At 44.7% G+C, this 20116-nt stretch overlaps 1 protein-coding gene across 2 annotated transcripts in view; it reads right to left on the bottom strand.

Annotated features, from left to right (window-relative positions):
* Positions 1-20116, bottom strand: part of LOC122922206 (cholesterol 24-hydroxylase) — a 55476-nt gene that overhangs the window by 17677 nt on the left and 17683 nt on the right. The window contains exon 17 of one of the 2 annotated variants that reach the window (XM_044272730.1): positions 15876-16147. The exons of the other annotated variant lie outside the window; for it this stretch is intronic. The gene's annotated coding sequence lies outside the window, so the exon portion shown is untranslated. Of the gene's footprint in view, positions 1-15875; positions 16148-20116 lie in introns of those variants that run through there. 2 annotated transcript variants of the gene reach the window in all.

Below are 20116 nucleotides of genomic sequence, written 5' to 3'. Positions count from 1 at the left end.
ATAGTAGTTATATTCTTGTACATAGGAGCAGTATTATAGTAGTTATATTCTGGTACATAGGAGCAGTATTATAGTAGTTATATTCTTGTATATAGGAGCAGTATTATAGAAGTTATATTATTGTACATAAGAGCAGTATTATAGTAGTTATATTTTTGTACATAGAGGGCAGGATTATAGTAGTTATATTCTAGTACATAGGAGCAGTATTATAGTAGTTACATCCTTGTACATAGGAGGCAGTATTATAGTAGTTATATTCTTGTACATAGGAGGCAGTATTATAGTAGTTATATTCTTGTATATAGGAGCAGTATTATAGTAGTTATATTCTTGTACATAGGAGCAGTATTATAGTAGTTATATTCTTGTACATGGAGGCAGTATTATACTTGTTCATAGAGAGAAGTAGGAGCCAGAAATGTGTAGGTGTAATTTATCCTCCCCCGCTTCTCTTGATAGCTCATACTTACTTAGTTGGGGGTAGCACTGAAGTACACTAGAAAGCATGATCTCTATAATATTCCTCTGTCACAATTTTTTTTAACTTAGGTATTAGGACAGACTGGGATTGCTCTTTAATGCGTGCGGATGTTATTGACCAATAATATTTTCTTTTTGCTCTTATCTATTTATGTTTGAATTTTAGATATTTTTGTAACTGAATTAATTTTTTTTGTTAGTTTGTTATATTTTAGTCGTTTGTATAATGACTACTATTTTTGTTGTCAGATGCAGGTTGAGTCTTGAAGTAAAATGCACTCGTTTAGTAGATTCATGTCCACAAACCTTTTCGGGAGGTTGGGAGGCTAAACATTCCAATTAAGTGAAGTGGGCATTTATGTTGGCTCACTGCTGGGGTTTGCTGTGACCAGTATTGATTTGCCATATGTTTTGGATCAGTGTGGAAAATTACAGTTTTGAACCTGTGAGCCGACGTCCATACCTCCGCTTAATGGGAAGGTTTCAAAAATAATAAAAAATAAAAAGGGCATTGAGCAAATTCTGGATCAGAAGTGAAGGATGCGTAGGTGATGATCATACACTTCATACTGGAGCAAAGGGACTTTCTGTGAAAGATGATTCTAAAAATAAAAAATATTTATTTTTTGTAGTTTAATAAATTCAGCTTTTTTTTTGTTTTGGTTATTTATAATACATATGTATATATGGAAAAAGTAACATAACGAGAGATTCATTTTTAAAAGTGGCTCATTCTGAGCAATTATAGAAATTCTCAATTTTTTAATTTTTTTTCTTTTTTATGGCCGTAAATTGTTTTCATTGTTTGTTCTACACTTTTTAGATAAGTTGTTGTTGGAAAACTTGAATATTGGATGTTTAAAGTAAATGTAATTGATGTAATTTATTTCAGTAAAACCAGGTTTAATTAAATTGGAGAATGTGCTGGAAAGATTGAAGTGTGTGGGAATTTGCCAGCTGGCAACTTAACCATAAAGGTTCACGGTAAAGGCTACATGCAACAGAAGCGGCCATTTTACATCATGCTCCCGTCGTGCAGAAATCAGGCTGCATACATTGAAGTCAGACATTTTGTAAGATAAATTGAGGCAGCCATTTTACATCATGTTACCATCAAACGGGGGTCAGGCTGCGTACAGTGAAGTCAGTCAGCCATTTTGTTACCGTAGCTGAAGAGGGGTTTACGTCACGTTTCCATCATAGGGAAATCAAGTTGCATACAGTGAAGTCAGTCAGCCATTTTGCAAAATAAGTTGGGGTTGCTGTTTTACGTCATGTCCCCGTTATACAGGCGTCAGGGTGTATAAAGTTATGTCAGCCATTTTTTTAAGTAGGTCTAGGCAGCCATTTTATGCCATGTTCCCATCGTACAGGAGTCAGACCACAAGCACTGAAGTCAGTCATCCATTTTGTAAGAAAAGTTGGGGCGGCTGTTTTATGTCATGTCCACGTCATACAAGAGTCAGGCTGTGTACAGAGAAGTCAGTCAGCCATTTTGTAAATAAGCTGAGGCAGCCTTTTTACACCATGTTCCCATCATACAGGAGTTAGGCCACAAGCAGTGAAGTCAGTCAGCCATTTTGTAAGATAAGTTGAGGCAGCCTTTTTACACCATGTTCCCATCATACAGGAGTTGGGCCACAAGCAGTGAAGTCAGTCAGCCATTTTGTAAGATAAGTTGAGGTAGCCATTTTACGCCATGCTCTTATCATACAGGAGTCAGGCCACAAGCAGTGGAGTCAGTCAGCCATTTTGTAAGATAGGTTGAAGCAGCCGTTCATGTTACCATCATACCGCCCAGGAGTCAGGCTGCGTACAGTGAAGTCAGCCGATTTGTAACATAAGCTGAGGCAACCATTTTGAAACATCCTATCATCATCCAGGAGTCTGGCTGTATACAGTGGAGTCATCTGACAAGTTATGGGCAGCCATTTTCTGTCATTCTGACTGTCATTTTATGATATAGATGGAGATGGTAATTTTGTGGTATTCTGTTGTGATATAGTAATGAAAGAAGCTGTGGGAGTGAATGAGGCCGAGCTCCATAACCCTGTAGTGTCATTTTGCACAACCCTTTGAAGCTTAATATGGTGCTCCGCCATGTTGTGATGGAGGCTATGCAGCCACTGGTGCGAGGTAAAAGTGGCTCGGTTAGCATAGCAACCAATCAGATTGCAGCTTCCACTTGGGCCTCTCAAAGAGCCAGAATCTAATTGGTTGCTAGGGGCAACTGCTCCATGTTTTCTTTTCAACCGTTTTTTTCCCATTTTCCACAAAATATTCACCTGCAGGTCATTTTGAGGAGGGTCTTTAGCCTACACGGGGTCAGTGGCCAAGGTCAGACATCGCTATCAGCATTAGGCGGCTGATAGCAATTATTATCACTAATGACTCTTTATTACTGGGCGGCAGAGCCTGTTATGTACATAGGGTTAACCTCTGCCCAGCTATATACCTCTGTGGCTCCACACTGCCCCCTAGAGGACCAGGGCTAAAAAGCCATCACTGTGTCCTAACATGAATGATATTAACCACGGATCCAGATTTTCTTGCCATCTTCATGGCCTCGCTTTATAGCTTTCTCGATTATCATCACATTTCACTCGATAAAATGTCTGCAAACAGTAGCAAAGCGATGAATGAAGCTGGGAAGATATGAGGATCGTCAAAGATGGATGCCGTACTCGACTGAGCTCGTCCCTGACACATTCCTGGAAAAAAACTTGTCCCGTCAAATATTTACTTCAAGAAAAATCACTTTTTTATAAAAATAAAAAATAAATCCTCTTCATTGGGCAAAAACTAATATGTGGTTCCCACCCAGCTTTCCTACAGTCCTGCCCAATCAGTTCAATGGCTGCGCTGCTACACCGCCATTGTTGGTCAAACAGTGTGGGTAGCCTCAGCTTTGAAGGGGTTGTCCCATCTTGAACTTTGGGGGAATATCGATATATGGCCGCGCAGTACGCTTCCCATTCATTTCAATGGGAGTGCAGAAAATAACGAAGAGCGGCACTCGGCTATTTTTGACACTCCCATAGAAATGAAAGGAGGGCAGCAGCGCAAGCGCGGTTCACCCTCCGGCACTTTGTGGACTCTATTCTAAGGATAGGTGCAGGTATCAGAGGTGGGACCTGCACCTATCAGACATTGTGGGCATATCCTAGCGATATGACTCCAATGTCCAAAATGAGACAACCCCTTTAAGGGTGTTTATCCAGCGATTCCACACTGCTGAATGCAGATGGCGGTATACTGCTACACAATCAGGCTGACTGGTTCTTCAGGAGCCTGGGAAAGCTGGGTGCCATTAGCACCACAATGAGGGCTGTAATAGAGGCTGAAGGCGTCATTTAAAACTTGGGGCCCTTCATTCTCTGGGGCCAAGGTGCTGCCTGCAAGATCCTATATTGCTATACCCCTCAATGGGGGCCATATTAGTTAGCACCAAACTTGCCAACTCTCCCCGACTGTCCATAAGTGCTCTCTGACTCCTGAAACAGCTGCCAATCTCCCAGGGGGCTCACAAACTCACCTCGCCCTGTTCCCGCACTTTCCTCCGCTGATATCTGTATTTTTTAGTGGGTTTGGGCTAGGGTGACCATATTTTGGTTTTCAAAATGGAGGAGACCTGTTGCAGGAAACTCTCATTAGTAATAGCGCCTGCGCAGCGGATCCCCCCTTCTTCTTGAGAATCCCGGAAGTAAAAGTTTTTTAGGTCCCAGAAAGAGGGCATGTCCTGGAAAAAGAGGACATATAGTCACCTTAGTCTGGGGTCCATTTGCTGGCGGGTTTGGCGTGGGTTCTCTTTTTGTTTAGGGGGTCTGGTCTGGAGTCCATTTTTATTTAGAGGGGGTCTTCTTTACCAGCTTTGGTTTGGGTTGTCCTTTGGTATAGGGGGTTTGGTCTGGGACTCCATTTAATCCCCATTTACACGACCGTATCAGTTTTGCAGTCTGCAAATTTTGGATCTGCAAAATACAGATGCGGTCTGTGTGCATCCTGCACTTTTTGCGGGCCCCATTTTAACAATTTAACAAGCAAAACGGACAAGAATAAGACATGTTCTTTTTGGCAGGGCCATGGAACAGACGTATAGATTCGGACAGCGCACAGTGTGCCGTCAGCGTTTTTTGCCGCAATAGTGAAATGAATGGGTCTGCTAAAATGAGGATTGGATGCGGACCAAAAATACAGTCGTGTGAATGCGGCCAAAGGGGGCTTTTTATAGCTGGTTTGGTGTGGGTTCTCTTTTTAGTTTAGAGAGTTTGGTCTGGGGTCCATATATATTTAGGGGGGAGCTTCTTTAGCTGGTTTGGTGTGGGTTCTCTTTTTACTTTAGAGGTCTAGGGTGCATATTTATTAGGGGGGGGGGGCTTCTTTAGCTGGTTTGGTGTGGGTTCTCTTTTTAGTTTAGAGGGTTTGGTCTGGGGTCCATATATATTTAGGGGGGGGGCTTCTTTAGCTGGTTTGGTGTGGGTTCTCTTTTTACTTTAGAGGTCTAGGGTGCATATTTATTAGGGGGGGGGGCTTCTTTAGCTGGTTTGGTGTGGGTTCTCTTTTTACTTTAGAGGTCTAGGGGTCCATTTTTATTTGGTAAGGGTTCTTCTTTAGTTGGTTTGGTGTGGGTTCTCTTTTTAGTTTAGAGGGTCTGGTCTGGGGTCCATATATATTTAGGGGGGAGCTTCTTTAGCTGGTTTGGTGTGGGTTCTCTTTTTACTTTAGAGGTCTAGGGTGCATATTTATTAGGGGGGGGGGCTTCTTTAGCTGGTTTGGTGTGGGTTCTCTTTTTACTTTAGAGGGTTTGGTCTGGGGTCCATATATGTTAGGGGGGGGGGCTTCTTTAGCTGGTTTGGTGTGGGTTCTCTTTTTAGTTTAGAGGGTTTGGTCTGGGGTTCCTATATATTTAGGGGGGAGGCTTCTTTAGCCGGTTTGGTGTGGGTTCTCTTTTTAGTTTAGAGGCCTGGGGGTCCATTTTTTATTTGGTAAGGGTTCTTCTTTAGTTGGTTTGGTGTGGGTTCTCACAGTTTAGTGGTTTTGGGAGAATCTTGGGTCTGTATGTGTTTAGGGGGCCGGGTCGATATTAATTTTGTGGAGTCCGGCAGGGGGTCATGTGCACTGTTTGTGTTTCAAATGCCGTATGTTGGGGACATGTCCACTACAAATGAGTGGGGCATAAACCCCCAATTTTTTGTCTGGCATCCTACACATGTCACTATCTATTCCTCCCTTTCTAATTTCTCTGAAGTCCCTTCTCACAAGCTGGTTGGTACTCGGCTTTCCCAAAAACTTATAAAAGTAAATAATCAGCTGAGTAGAACTTGAGAGAACAGTTCCCTCGTTTTTTTCTCCCCAACATCTGCCGGCGCTGCCGCTACATAATCCATCTAGTTTTAATTATGTTAATTGCATTATTCTGTATATACAACAGGGTTGGCACTGCTGGTTATTTACCACTCGCTCTACGCTGGCAGGAGGGGAGGCCTTATTAACAGTTCCAGTGCAGCACTTTGGCAAAAATTTCCAGGGCCAAGATAAACGTGTGATTGGCAGCGTTCTCCTGGACAGATGCTGCTGACCGAGGAGTGCTCTGTACCTCAGCAGAAATGTACAAAACCTCAGCAGCAAAATCCAGACGACTGCGGAGGAACACAAATAAACCCTGTGAAATATTAATATCATCAGTAATATTAGAAGGGACGGGATAGAACAGACTGCAGATCAAAAGCGCCCACTTACTTGAGACCACACAGTGCGAGTGGGGTCTTTAAGAGCTCCATACACAGCTATGTGAGGCCTCATACACACCAGGCAGCGGTGTGTCATACTCAACCATAATGTCCAGGAGGACTAAGGGCCCCCAACTGGAAAGTCTCCTGGGCACCACAACCTCTCTCCATTCCTTAGGTCTTCACTCTCATGGACCTTTCTAATGTTGAGGCTACCAAAACTAAGAAAAGTGGGTTTCTGCAAGGTCTGATCTTGGATCAGAATCAATTTAGGCGGTCTGGTCTGAGGTCGGTATTTATTTAGGGGGTCTGATCTGATTTTTTCAGAGATTCTGGTTATGTGGTCTATATTTACTTAAGGTATCTGAGTGTGCATTTAGGAGGTTTGGTCTGGGGTCTCTATTTAATTAGGGGATCAGAGTCTGTATTTAAGAGGTTTGGTCTGGGGTCTGTATTGAGTTAGGGGATTTGAGTCTGTATTTATGAGGTTTGGTCTGGGGTCTCTATTTAATTAGGGGATCAGAGTTTGTGTTTAGGAGGTTTGATCTGTAATCACATAGGGGGGTATGAGTCTGTATTTAGGAGTTTTGGTGTGGGATCTGTATTTACTTAGGAGATCCGAGTGTGTATTTAGGAAGTTTGGTCTGGGGTCTGCATTTACTTGGAGATCAGAGTCTATATTCAGGAGGGTTGGTCTGGGGTCTGTATGTACTTATGAGATCCGAGTCTGTATTTAGGAGGTTTGGTCTGGGGGTCTTTAATTACTTGGAGATCAGAGTCTATATTCAGGAGGGTTGGTCTGGGGTCTGTATGTACTTAGGAGATCCGAGTCTGTATTTAGGAGGTTTGGTCTGGGGGTCTTTATTTACTTGGAGATCAGAGTCTGTATTTAGGAGGTTTGGTCTGGAGTCTGCATCCACTTAGGGGATCCGAGTCTGTATTTAGGAGGTTTGATCTGGGGGTCTTTATTTACTTGGAGATCAGAGTCTGTATTTAGGAGGTTTGGTCTGGGGGTCTGTGTTTACTTAGGGGATATGAGTCTGTATTGAGGAGGCTTGGTCTGGGGTCTGTATTCACTTAGGGCAGGCATCCTCAAACTGTGGCCCTCCAGCTGTTGTAAAACTACAACTCCCACAATGCCCTACTGTAGGCTGATACCTGTAGACTGTTCAGGCAAGCTGGGAGTTGTAGTTTTGCCACAGCTGGAGGGCCGCAGTTTGAGGATGCCTGACTTAAGGGATCAGAGTCTGTAATTAGGAGGTTTGGTCTGGGGGTCTGTGTTTACTTAGGGGATAGGAGTCTGTATTGAGGAGGCTTGGTCTGGGGTCTGTATTCACTTAGGGGATCCGAGTCTGTATTTAGGAGGTTTGGTCTGGGGGTCTTTATTTACTTGGAGATCAGAGTCTGTATTTAGGTTTGGTCAGGGGTCTGTGTTTACGTAGTGGATCCAAATCTATATTTAGGTGGTTCGGTCTGGGGCAATGAAGGGGGTCCAATGCACTAAGTTGGGGGTGGGGTTCCTATATAAATAGGCGGGCATTATGGATTTCTATGGTTGCTATATTATGGCTACTTACAGCATGTGGGATGAAGCCATTACAGGAATACCACACCTACAAAAACTCTGCAAATAAATTTTTGGCCATTATTCACATGTAATTTTTTAACCAGTTGCCAGCAATTGTGGTAAAGGCTTCATTTTGTTATGCTCATTAGGATCTTGATATCAGACATTGGACCAGAATCTTGATGAGGAAAAACACTGTCCCATCCACACGAGCCATCACTGCTTGCAGCTGTTAAATGGATTACCCCAATGAATGGGACCTGATAAGGGAGATAAATACGTGATGTATTGTTATCTTATCTCTCAGCTGAATGATACATTGTGCCCCGCAGCCCACCTTGCCAAGCAGGTATAGTATGGGGACAAAAGACCACCCCTCCCCCGTTATCTCCCCAATCAAATAAACCTAATGTATATTCACAGCGTTCATTTAGACACTTCCAAATTCTTGTGCTAAGTAGTTAAAGTAATTAATCGCATCAATAGAGCTCTTCGGTACTTTGTCATGTAAGGTGAACACTGTGCAGAGGATATGGTGGGACCTCGGGGTAATGGAGAATCCTGATTGACTTGTGAAAGGAGACAATGGCTCTTGAATGAACTCATTAAGTAACAGCTGCAGGAGCCATTTATAATGTATTTTTCTTCATTACAAAAAAATGTGTAAAACTTGCCATGAGGTCCTGTAGGGTGGCCATAAATAAGTAGGGGCTGAGTTGGGGTCCCAGATTTGGGACCAATAGAATGAAGAGCCAAGCACAATGGCGCATCTAATTTGTGGTGCTCCAAAATCATAGACAGGGATCTCCAACCTGTAGCTCTCCAGTGGTGGTAAAACTGCAGCTTCCAGCATGCCTTGACAGCCAGCAGCATGGGAGTTGTAGTTATACAACTGGTACAGGTTGGAGAACTCTGCTCTATGACATGTCGAAAGATCTTCTGACCATCGAGATGGCTGATCCGCTGACCATCGAGATGGCTGATCCGCGGACCATCGAGATGGCTGATCCGCTGACCATCGAGATGGCTGATCCGCTGACCATCGAGATGGCTGATCCGCTGACCATCGAGATGGCTGATCCGCTGACCATCGAGATGGCTGATCCGCGGACCATCGAGATGGCTGATCCGCGGACCATCGAGATGGCTGATCCGCTGACCATCGAGATGGCTGATCCGCTGACCATCGAGATGGCTGATCCGCTGACCATCGAGATGGCTGATCCGCTGACCATCGAGATGGCTGATCTGCTGACCATCGAGATGGCTGATCTGCTGACCATCGAGATGGCTGATCTGCTGACCATCGAGATGGCTGATCTGCTGACCATCGAGATGGCTGATCTGCTGACCATCGAGATGGCTGATCCGCTGACCATCGAGATGGATGATCCGCTGACCATCGAGATGGCTGATCCGCGGACCATCGAGATGGCTGATCCGCGGACCATCGAGATGGCTGATCTTCTGACCATCGAGATGGCTGATCTGCTGAGGCATCGAGATGGCTGATCTGCTGACCATCGAGATGGCTGATCTGCTGACCATCGAGATGGATGATCTGCTGACCATCGAGATGGCTGATCTGCTGACCATCGAGATGGCTGATCTGCTGACCATCGAGATGGCTGATCTGCTGACCATCGAGATGGATGATCTGCTGACCATCGAGATGGATGATCTGCTGACCATCGAGATGGCTGATAGCAGTGGAAAGTTTTCAGCGATTCGAAGTTTAGATTTGCCACTAAGCCAAATTTCCTTGTGTTTCGTGGTAACAAATAGATTTTCCATGAAATGCCAGTAAAAATACAAAAAAAAATCCTCTCTAGCAGTGGCGTAACTGGAACTGACTGGGCCCCACAGCAGCCCCATCTTCCTGAGCAACCCTCACTCCTGCGGCTAGTCATGATAGCTATCGCAGCCCAGGCCAGGCAGCCGCTCCGTCCGTTTTCTACACGTATATACTGTATGTAATGTTATTGTATAATACTGTGGAATGGGCCCTGACAATAAAATCTTTCAGTCCTCCTCCTGGACTAACCCCTTCTGGGTTTGGGCACCGTAGCGGCCGCTTCCCATGCTTCTGCTATAGCTACATCCCTGGCTGATAGCAAACCCTACCTCTCATCTCTATGGAAGAAGGGAGATAAGCGGCATCTCTGGAAACCACAAATCTGGACCTGAAAAATCCAACTTGTCCAATAGATATCTCCTTGAAAGTCATTGGATTTGGGCAAAATTGTCTGGACCCTTTGGCCCCATAATGACCACCAGGGGCGTAACTACCATAGCGGCAGACCGTGTGCCCAGGGCAAGAGGGGGCCCAGTCTTAGTGGGGACTATCTCCCCTTCTACTAGAGGTGAAAACTTGACCAAGACTCTACCCTCTAAAAGAACAACTTTTAGCAAATGGCCCAGAAAAATCATGGAAAGGGGTTTAGGCAGAAACCCTTCTGTCCTGTGTGGGGGGCCTGGTCTGATCCTTGCTATGGGGCCCTTACTTCTCTATGTACGCCACTGATGACCACATTTGTCTATTTAGGACACCAGGACAACTTTGAGTTGATTTGCCGTCTTATAGGTGTGTAATTATGTAAGCCCCTGTTTGTGTAGGTGAGAGGCTCTGTTTGCCGATAGCTTACGATGTTCTCCCTTCCGTACACAGAGACGATCCCTCCAGCAAACAAGTCAGATACAAAGTCCCTACACATCCATCACCTCACCAGGTCACATCTGCTGGATGGACGGTGACAGGTCCTACACATTTCAGAGATAATCAGTGCTCCATCTTTCAAGGGCTTTACAAACAATACAATATCAGAAGAAACATTCGGTCAGCAGAGGTCACCAGGACAGAAGATCAGAGCTCTGGCCATAGAAGAATTTTATAGGACATCATCTCAAGTTTTCTTCATCTCAGTGTAACCATTGTGTAATTGGGGGGTCAGTGGTGGTCCTCTTCTCATATGTCCTATGAGATACTAAAAGGGGTTCCCCTCCCCGATCTTTGCATGACATGAACTCCCATTGATTTCGCTATATATTTGGATAAGGCTATGGCTGATATATTTTTTTGTTGTTGTATCCACCAATGTTGCCGGGATCCTTCACTTGAATTATGCAAACTGGACTTCTCCTGTCCTCCTCAGTGGCTGTGAGATGTCTCTGGCAGCTGATTATCTCCTTTAGCCAAGCTACACGTGCTTGTGGCCACTATATTGTCCCATCTCATCTGCTACTTCCCCTTAACTCTACATGTTCCCCTCTGTTACTGTCCCCAGGGGCACACTTGGTGGTTTCCTAAAACCTGGAACAAACCTATCTTCCTCTCTGAACAGTTTTAGGAAAAGAATCCAGCTACTGGCTGCCACCACTAGGGGGAGCATACGGCAGACAAAAAATTGAATAGAATAGTAAACATACAAAAAAATAAAAAATCTCCTATGCATTGAGCTCCCCCTAGTGGCAGCTGCAGCGAGACAGAATTTTATCATTTACTCATAATTAAACCTCCAACCCATCCCTAAGTGCATAACTGGGAATTACATTGTGGCGCCAACTGGAGGAAATCCCCTAAAACATCAGGTCCCATCGATCTGCTTTTCCCACTAACTGACCCATTTGCAATCACGCAGAATTTTCCATGCCGAGTCTGTCATCTCTACTTTATTAGTTTTCCAGCAGAACATAATCTGATAAGGAATTACTGCATAATCTCAATGAGAAAACTAGCTCTGGGCATAATATGTCCCAACCTGACTCATTACATGGCTGTTAATTACATTTTCTAGATATACAGTACATCTTGTTTACTTCCGTATATAGGTACGGACCTAATGCACACATCTAGTCTCAGTCAGCTTGCAGTCAAAAGAGGCTAAGGAACCCGCCATCCCTTGGATTTATAGTAAGGTTCATCCGGGGCCTCCTGGTACATGAATACAATGCCAGAATGACAGTAAAGACTGACAAGTACACAGGCAAAGCAAAGGAAACCAGCAGAGTTTTACTCTGTTACCACTGTAACATGTCAGCGGTATGTACCAACGTAAATAGACTGCATGTCTAGCATTTATAAAGGAATGCCTGGTTGGCAGATTGATGTTCATCCTACATCAGCGGACATGATTAGCCTCTCCATACCTTAATGACCCTTCCTGCACTTTGACCTTAAGGCAATAGCCTTGTGGCTCCAAACCAACCAGGTGTTCCTTCTCTGAGAGCCGACAACTAGTCTTGCTTTGGTCCTGCACAGCGTCTTCCAGCGACGTTACATGCAAATGTGGCACCGCTTATCTCCTGAACAGAGGCCCCAGACAAGTAAAAATCCTACCTTTTTCGACCATTCTCCCTATACACATGGGACTCTGGCCAATGTGCTTTTCAGGTGAATATAGACTGCCCCCTAGTGGTGGAAATAGTCCGAAAAAAAGATGCAGCCGCAACTAAAGAAACAAAGCAACCGCCATATCCTGCATAGAAGCCGCTGCGGTAGGCTCTTACATGCCATCGATCAGTTAGAAGATGAAAGCACTGTACATTCCTGGGACATTAAACCATCTGTCGGGGGTTAAAACGTGAATTTGAGATATTTTCTGCAGATTCCATTAGTCAGACAGGAGAGCACCGGCAATGGTGACTGACGCTTCACAGAGCTGACGTTATCTGATATAGACCCATAACTCACATCAAAGGGGCTGAGCTGCACTGATCTATATGGCGGTATTATGTAGAGCATTATTTAGGCTTGTATGGCAAGAATGGAAGTTTTATTTGGGCAATGCATGCCAAGATTGTGAGGGTAACATAAGGACAGTGTTATGTGGGCACCGTATGGCCGTTTATTGGATACTGTATCACGGTATTATTTAGGCAATGTATCTTTTGAGATTATGGGAAAACTGTCTGAAAAAACCTACATTTGATAAAAGTGGCTGATAAAGCTAAAAACGGATGCCATATATGAGCAGTAGGTCATACTGTGTATAATAACTGCTATGTTGGGGCGCAATCATCGTCCCACACGGCACCAGCTGTACATATATAGTCTGGGTGTAGGTGACAGTTGAACCTTTGCCCCATCTATGATATGTAGATCGGTCTCAGAAGCAAATATTGACAAGACAGACCCTGTTATTTGCTGCGAGCAGCGTCCCCTGCAGATGTGGCGACCTCCTGGCGATTGTATATATTCCTATCACCGCACTGTCAGAGCCGGGGGTCTAGACAAGCGGCGTGTGCAAGAAAGAGGACATTTATAGCCTATACGTGACATTCATCCACCAGTAAAAAAAAAAAAAAAAAAAAATGATATATACCGGGTATATATGTCGCAGGGAGATGATCAATTCACGGACGATGATGTTCCCTAAAGAAAGTAAGTGATTTGATCATCAAATCCCTTAACTGTTTTAGTGAAAAGTTTATTATTTTTGGATAATATAATAATAATATGAAATAATATTGTTTAGCTATTTGGATCAGAGTCAGACTTTCTCTTCAAAATCAAAGATTTTTTAGTACCTACTTCCATAACATCGTATTTTTTTCCATAATAGTACTGTTTATGTGTCCGTTGTAGTTTAAAGGGGTTCTGCACTTTCATTTGGATAGATCATCAGCTTCTGATCGGCGGGGGTCCGACACCTGGGACCCCCGCCGATCAGCTGTTTGAGAAGGCAGCGGCGCGGCCTTCTCACTGTTTACTGCCGGCCCAGTGACGTCACGACTACTATGAACTAGCGTGGGCGGGGCTAAGCTCCATTCAAGTGAACAGAGCTTAGCCCCGCCCACGCTAGTTGATACTAGTCATGACGTCACTGGGCCGGCGGTAAACAGTGAGAAGGCCGCGGCGCTGCTGCCTTCTTAAACAGCTGATCGGCGGGGGTCCCGGGTGTTGGACCCCCGCCGAGCAGAAGCTGATGATCTATCCAGAGGATAAATGAAAGTGCAGAACCCCTTTAAGTAGTGTCGCTAATTTAAATTGCTCAATGACTGATAGCTTCTTCTATCCTTTCGCGAGTCCACAAAGGTTTTTCTTTATCACGCCGCTTGTTCAATAGTTTTATTAAACTGTTCTTCAGGATACAACTTCGGTCAGTTTTATTTTTTATTTTTTTCTATATCTGAACCCGTGGCCAGGAGTGTGCCCCACAGAAATATGCCCCCTCCTGCCAGAATAGTATATACCTAGAATCAGGGGCGTCGCTAGGGCCTTTTATCAGCAAACTGTGAGAGCTATGGGATAAAGGACCTTTGATAACATCATCACCATTTGACCAGTAACATCGCAATATTACTGGTCACATTACTGGTCACATGTCTACGAGGTAATCAAAGGTCCTTCGACTGCTTTCTTTTTTTTCCAGGACTTCTTACTTGTTTATTTCATATTTTCACTAAAACCAAATCACTTACTTTCTTTAGGGAAATCACCCCAGAGAGATGTTATTTTAAACATCTTCTGTGAATTGATCATCTCCCTTAGGGATTTGATAAAATGTCAATTTTCATCATTTCCCTGCGACATATATATCTACAGTATATCAGGAGTAAAGTGCAGCAGGTGCAGTAACTATGTTGACCTATAGGGGGCAGCAGATAGCTATCCACTTATGTGATGATGTTAGGGAGGACAAGGCTTCAAGTGGCAGGGGCAGTGATCAGGATAGGATGGGTATGGAGTCAAGTGGGAGGTCCCAGACTGATGATGATGGGCAGGCTTCCCCAGCAGGACAGAGTATTTCAGGAGAGGAGTGTGGTGATCTTGCTGGAGTCAGCGACTTGCGCTTGCCCATTCATGCAATGATATAAGGATATGGCAGGAGCAATAATGTGAAGTGAGGAAAGGATGGAGACAATTTGAATGAGTAGCAGGGGTTCCAGCAGCACAGAGTATTTCAGGAGAGGACAGTGCTTATCTGAGGGGGGGTGGGGCAATATCCTGCCTGCATATAATAATAATGTTAGCGAGGACGGGGCTGTATGCGACACCATCATGAAGTGAGGAGGAGAGTGGAGACATGAAGGAGGTCATAGGGTGAGCCGTATTCCCCAGCAGCACAGAGTATTTTTTTGCTGATGCTGTTAATGAGGACAGGGCTTCATGTGACCGGGGCAATACTGTGTATGGGGGAGGGGGAATGTAGACAGGTGGGAAAACACATAGTGGAAGGCATAGGGTCCCCCAGCAGCACAGAGTATTTCAGCAGAGGTGTGTAATGATCTTCATGTGATGATGATGAGCAGCGTTCCCAGCAGCACAGAGTATCTTTTGAGAGCAGTCCATCTGGGCGATGGTGACCTGTCCAGCTGGGCGATTCTTTGATACAGCAGCAGGGTGCCATCCTCTACAGCGCAGAGTGTTTCAGCAGAGCGAGAGATCACAGACTGACAATAACAAGTCATAAAACGCAGCACGAAGGCCTTGTCCCAGCTCTGTGGACTGCCATGTTTACCAGCCTGGCTCCTCCATGGGTGGCTGGCAGTAAAAATACCGCAAATATACACGTCTCACTTCTGGTGCAAAGAAATAAAAAGAAAATTCAATATGACGGAGAATAAATCCGCACACAGGACTCGGCCGTCTCTGCCTCTTCTCACCGACACGTCCATGATTTATCAGGAAGGTGTTGCAGCCTTTCATGAGGCAGGTGATTCATCCCGCCAACACCCAACTTTCCTGGCACATCTTCACTTGGAATATTTTATTGGCCCCCAGGAAAGTTTGGTTTGGAGATGGATTTAACCCCCTGGTGACAGCAATGAGCTCATAGAGTCAGATCTTGAGGCTGAGGAACAGGACTGGTTCTGTAGGAGGCCTGGGGATGGACATCCTCATCATAAGACCAAACTTACTTCATCTGCTGCAAGACTGTGCCAGTATGGCGTGGGCAGTATCTGTCATGTGGGCACTATATGGCGGCTTTATTTGCACACTGTATTGCCTTGAAAGGCAGTATTATTTGGACAATAAATTAATAAAAAATAAGTCATCCCTCTGATCAGATGCAAAAAAAAAGTTTATTAGAGTGTTAACCCTAACATGTGAAAGTAAAAAATACAGAATTCATAAGAGTCCAGGAAGCTGAGATACGGGGAGCTGTTTGCTGGGGTTCTTCCATTGTAGAGCTGCTTTACCTGCTTTTTTCTGGCTGTGACATGCCACCAATGCCCGCTGCCAGCGGTGCAACATATATATCCATACTAACCAACTGTCCTGGAAAAAAGGGAAGACCTCCTGGAGCAGAGGTCATGTCTCCCAGGTCCCGAGTCCTGAACTCTGCCAGGAACCGCCACAGACGACGTCCTGATGTCCGAACCAGCACCGCTCATGGGGCCTGAGACTGAAGAGGTCTGCAGACTCCTAGAGCAAAGAGAGGTATCTGCAGTCGGGGTCTCTATTAATTCAGGTGGTCTAGTCTAAGGTCGGTACTACTGTGGTTTAGAGGGTCTGTACTGGATCAGTATTAGCTTAACGGGGTTGTGTAATGAAACATGTTCTACATTTTTCAAACCAGCACCTGGATGTAAATACTTTTTTAATTGCATGTAATTAAAAATTTAATATAGCCACTAAGCTATCAAATAAAATATATCTGTATAGCGCCACCTGCTGTTTGTTCTTTACCTTATTTTTTTTTGTCAGTCTCACTGGTTGCACGCGCTCAGTTTAAATATTTAACTGTCAAAAGGTGCAGCAGAAAGGACACCCCCCCGAGCTACCAGGCTGAAGATAATCTAGCAGAGCCATTGGAGCAATGATTGTGGAGATCTCTGGATCCAAGTGAGGTACAGGGCTGGGTCCAGCTTTATTTTAGAAAGGTATTGTCACGTACTGTATGATGTCTGCTTTTCATTTTTTGCATCAATCATGGCATAACCCCTTTTCTAGGATCTTTATTTAGGGGTCTGGGATCTGTGTTTAGGGCATTCGGTCTGAGGTCCGCATTAGTTTACGGGTCTAGACTAGATTTGTATTAGTTTAGGGGGCCTATACTCATTTAGGGGGTCTTGTTCTGTATTAGTTTAGGGGGTATGGTCTCGGATCTGTATACGTTTTTTGGATCCTTATCAATTTCTGTTTCTAGTCTGGGGTCAGTCTTTATTTAGGGGCTCTGGTCTGGGATCTATATTTGTTAGGGAGTCTGGGTCTGTATTTAGGGGTCTGCATATATTTAGAAAGCATAGTCTGGGTGAGATCTGTATTCATTTTTTGGGTGCAATGTAGGGGGTGATATGCATTAATTGTAACTGAACTAGGTAGGGGCCTGCCCAATATAAGGCACATGTACAGTGCTGCCCATAATTATTCATACCCCTGGCAAATTTTGACTTAAAGTTACTTTTATTCAACCAGAAAGTAATTTTTTGACGGGAAATGACATAGGTGTCTCCCAAAAGATAATAAGATGATGTACAAGAGGCATTATTGTGGGGGAAAAACATTTCTCAGCTTTTATTTACATTTGAGCAAAAAGTGTCCAGTCCAAAATTATTCATATCCTCAGACGCTTCCTATAATTGCAGACCAGCTTTTTGTCTCCACAGGTATTTTTGCCCATTTATCTTCCGCAATGAGCTCCAAATCTTTCAGGTCGGAGGGTCTTCTTGCCATCACCCTGATCTTGAGCTCCCTCGTCAGATTCTCAATTGGATTCAAGTCTGGACTCTGGCTGGGCCACTCCAAAGCGTTAATGTTGTTGTCTGCTAACCATTGCTTCACCACTTTTGCTGTGTGTTTTGGGTCATGGTCATGCTGAAATGTCTTCTGGTGCCCAAGGCCAAGTTTCTCTGCAGACGGCCTGATGTTGTCGGTGAGAATCCTCATGTATTGCTCTTTTTTCATGGTGCCGTTTACTGTGATTAGGTTCCCTGGTCCATTGGCCGAAACCCCCCCCCCCCCCGCCAAAGCATTAGGTTCCCACCACCATGTTTGACAGTGGGGATGGTGTTCTTTGGGTTGAAGGCTTCTCCTTCTTTACGCCAAATGAAGGAAACATCATTGGGACCAAACAATTCAATTTTTGTTTCATCTGACCATAACACAGAAGACCAGAAGTCTTCTTCTTTGACCAGATGAGCTTTTGCAAAGGCCAAGCGAGCTTTTGTGTGCCTTATCTGGAGAAGTGGCGTCCTCCTTGGTCTGCATTGTGCAGCGTCCGTTGGATTGTCTGCCTTGAGACATTGCCACCAGCAGAGCCCAGATTCACCAGGACGGCCTTGGTGGTGATCCTTGGGTTCTTTTTCACCTGTCTAACTATCCTCCTGGCCAGCACAGGTGTCACTTTTGGCTTCCGACCACGTCCTCTGAGATTTTCCACAGTGCAGAACATCTTGTATTTTTTAATAATACTTTGCACTGTAGCCACTGGAACTTGAAAACATTTAGAAATGGCCTTGTAGCTCCTTCCTGACTTGTGAGCGGCCACAATGCGCAGCCGCAGGTCCTCACTGAGCTCCTTTGTCTTAGCCATGACTGTCCACAAACCAACTGCAGAGAGCTGCTGGTTTTCACCTGTTGAGTTGAATAAAACAGCTGTTCCCAATTAATCGGGGTAATTAGGATGCTTTAGAACAGCTTGGACTATTTGGAATGGTGTAGAACTTTTGATTTTCCCACAGACTGTGACAGTTTGAGAAGGGTAGGAATAATTTTGGACTGGACACTTTTTGCTCAAATGTAAATAAAAGCTGCGAATTTTTTTTTTTCCACAATAATACCTCTTGTACATCGTCTTATTATCTTTTGGGAGACACCTATGTCATTTCCCGTCAAGAAATGACTTGCTGGTTAAATAAAAGTAACTTTAAGTCAAAATTTGCCGGGGGTATGAATAATTATGGGCAGCACTGTATATATCCACACATGTACCAGCCACATCCCCCCAAGAGATGCATGCCGCACCCCCAATGCATACTACCACCATACTACCTGTGTACATCCAGCACCCCAGGAAGTGATGCTAGAACCTCAACATGCGCTAAACACCTTCCCCCAACATGTGCCGCAGCCGTAGCCCCACCTGTGTGATGTGCTGCACAGATGTTCATTTCGCTGCTGGTGGTTGACGTCATGAATTGCTAGGTGTGGAGAGAATGGTGGGTGCGTGCTGCAGCCTGTGACAGCAAATACAACCCCACGACGGATTTCTCCTCCATTGAAGTCAATAAGAGAAAAACAAAAAATAAAACTGCCGCTTTACAAAATGCAATGTGGACTAGGAATTGTAGCATAAAGCAGCAGCACAACACAGCCTAAAGCCTCATGCACACGACAGTTGTTTTTCTCGGCCTCCGTTCCGTTTTTTTTTTGCGGATAGGATGAAGACCCATTCATTTCAATGGGTCAGCAAAAAAATACTGATAGTTCTTCCGTTTGTGTTCCGTGTCCGTTGTCCGTGTTTCCCTTTAGCAAAAAAAATAGTGCATGTCCTACTTTTTTCACATATGCGGACAAGGATAGCCATTTATTACAAGGGATCTGTGGAAAAAAACAGACCTTCCCAAAAAAACGGATGCCGCATCAGTTTTTTTTAGCGGACGCACAATTTGCGGATGCAAAAAACACATCTAAATACACATCAGTGATGTACCTACCATAGAGGTAGGGGAAATGTCTACCGTAGGATCCATGGTTTGAGGGGGACTAAAAACAAATTGTTTCCCCTGTTTACTGTAACACTGTCATGGTGGTTATCTGCTGCCACCACTAGGGGGAGCTCATCTCATACAGATGAATACGGCTCCTACTGATTTCAATACTAGCTGTGTGACTCCATATGCAGTGAGCTCCCCCTAGTGCCTCGCAGCTATGCAGAGCATCGCATATTGGAGACTGGCTGACACATTAAATGCCGTCATCAATATAGCAGAGACGTGGCTAACCCCATAGAACAAGCAGATCACCCGCCACCCACTGCAGCTGCTACAGAATGACCCCCATCATCTATTAATCCCGATCCTCTACCACTGACCAACTCTCTATGCCCCCACCTCCCCTCAGTGCTGGTTAATGCCATCCAATCCCCTCCATTGTGACCCTTACACTAGTTCACCCCAACATTTTTAACTCTTCTGATCTCACTGTGAACCCCATGGCGGAGCTAGAGCCGCCTTTACAGCCCATATTCTACTGATGAGCTCAGCGCCCCCTAGTGGTGAAGTTACATAGAAAAATAGCCACAATTGCCATAAACATATCATAAATCCTCGTTGCAGCACGGTATCTACGCCCCATATACGCAGACACTCAGAATGCACCATTCACAGTCCTGCCCGAAGCGCGGCACAGCGACTGTCCCGCATCCTGCTGAGGTCACCGAACTGTTTACTT

Source organism: Bufo gargarizans, chromosome 11, assembly GCF_014858855.1.
Source record: "Bufo gargarizans isolate SCDJY-AF-19 chromosome 11, ASM1485885v1, whole genome shotgun sequence".
Taxonomy (NCBI): domain Eukaryota; kingdom Metazoa; phylum Chordata; class Amphibia; order Anura; family Bufonidae; genus Bufo; species Bufo gargarizans.
Note: the sequence above shows the minus strand (reverse complement) of the source record. Positions and strands in the feature narration are given on the sequence as shown.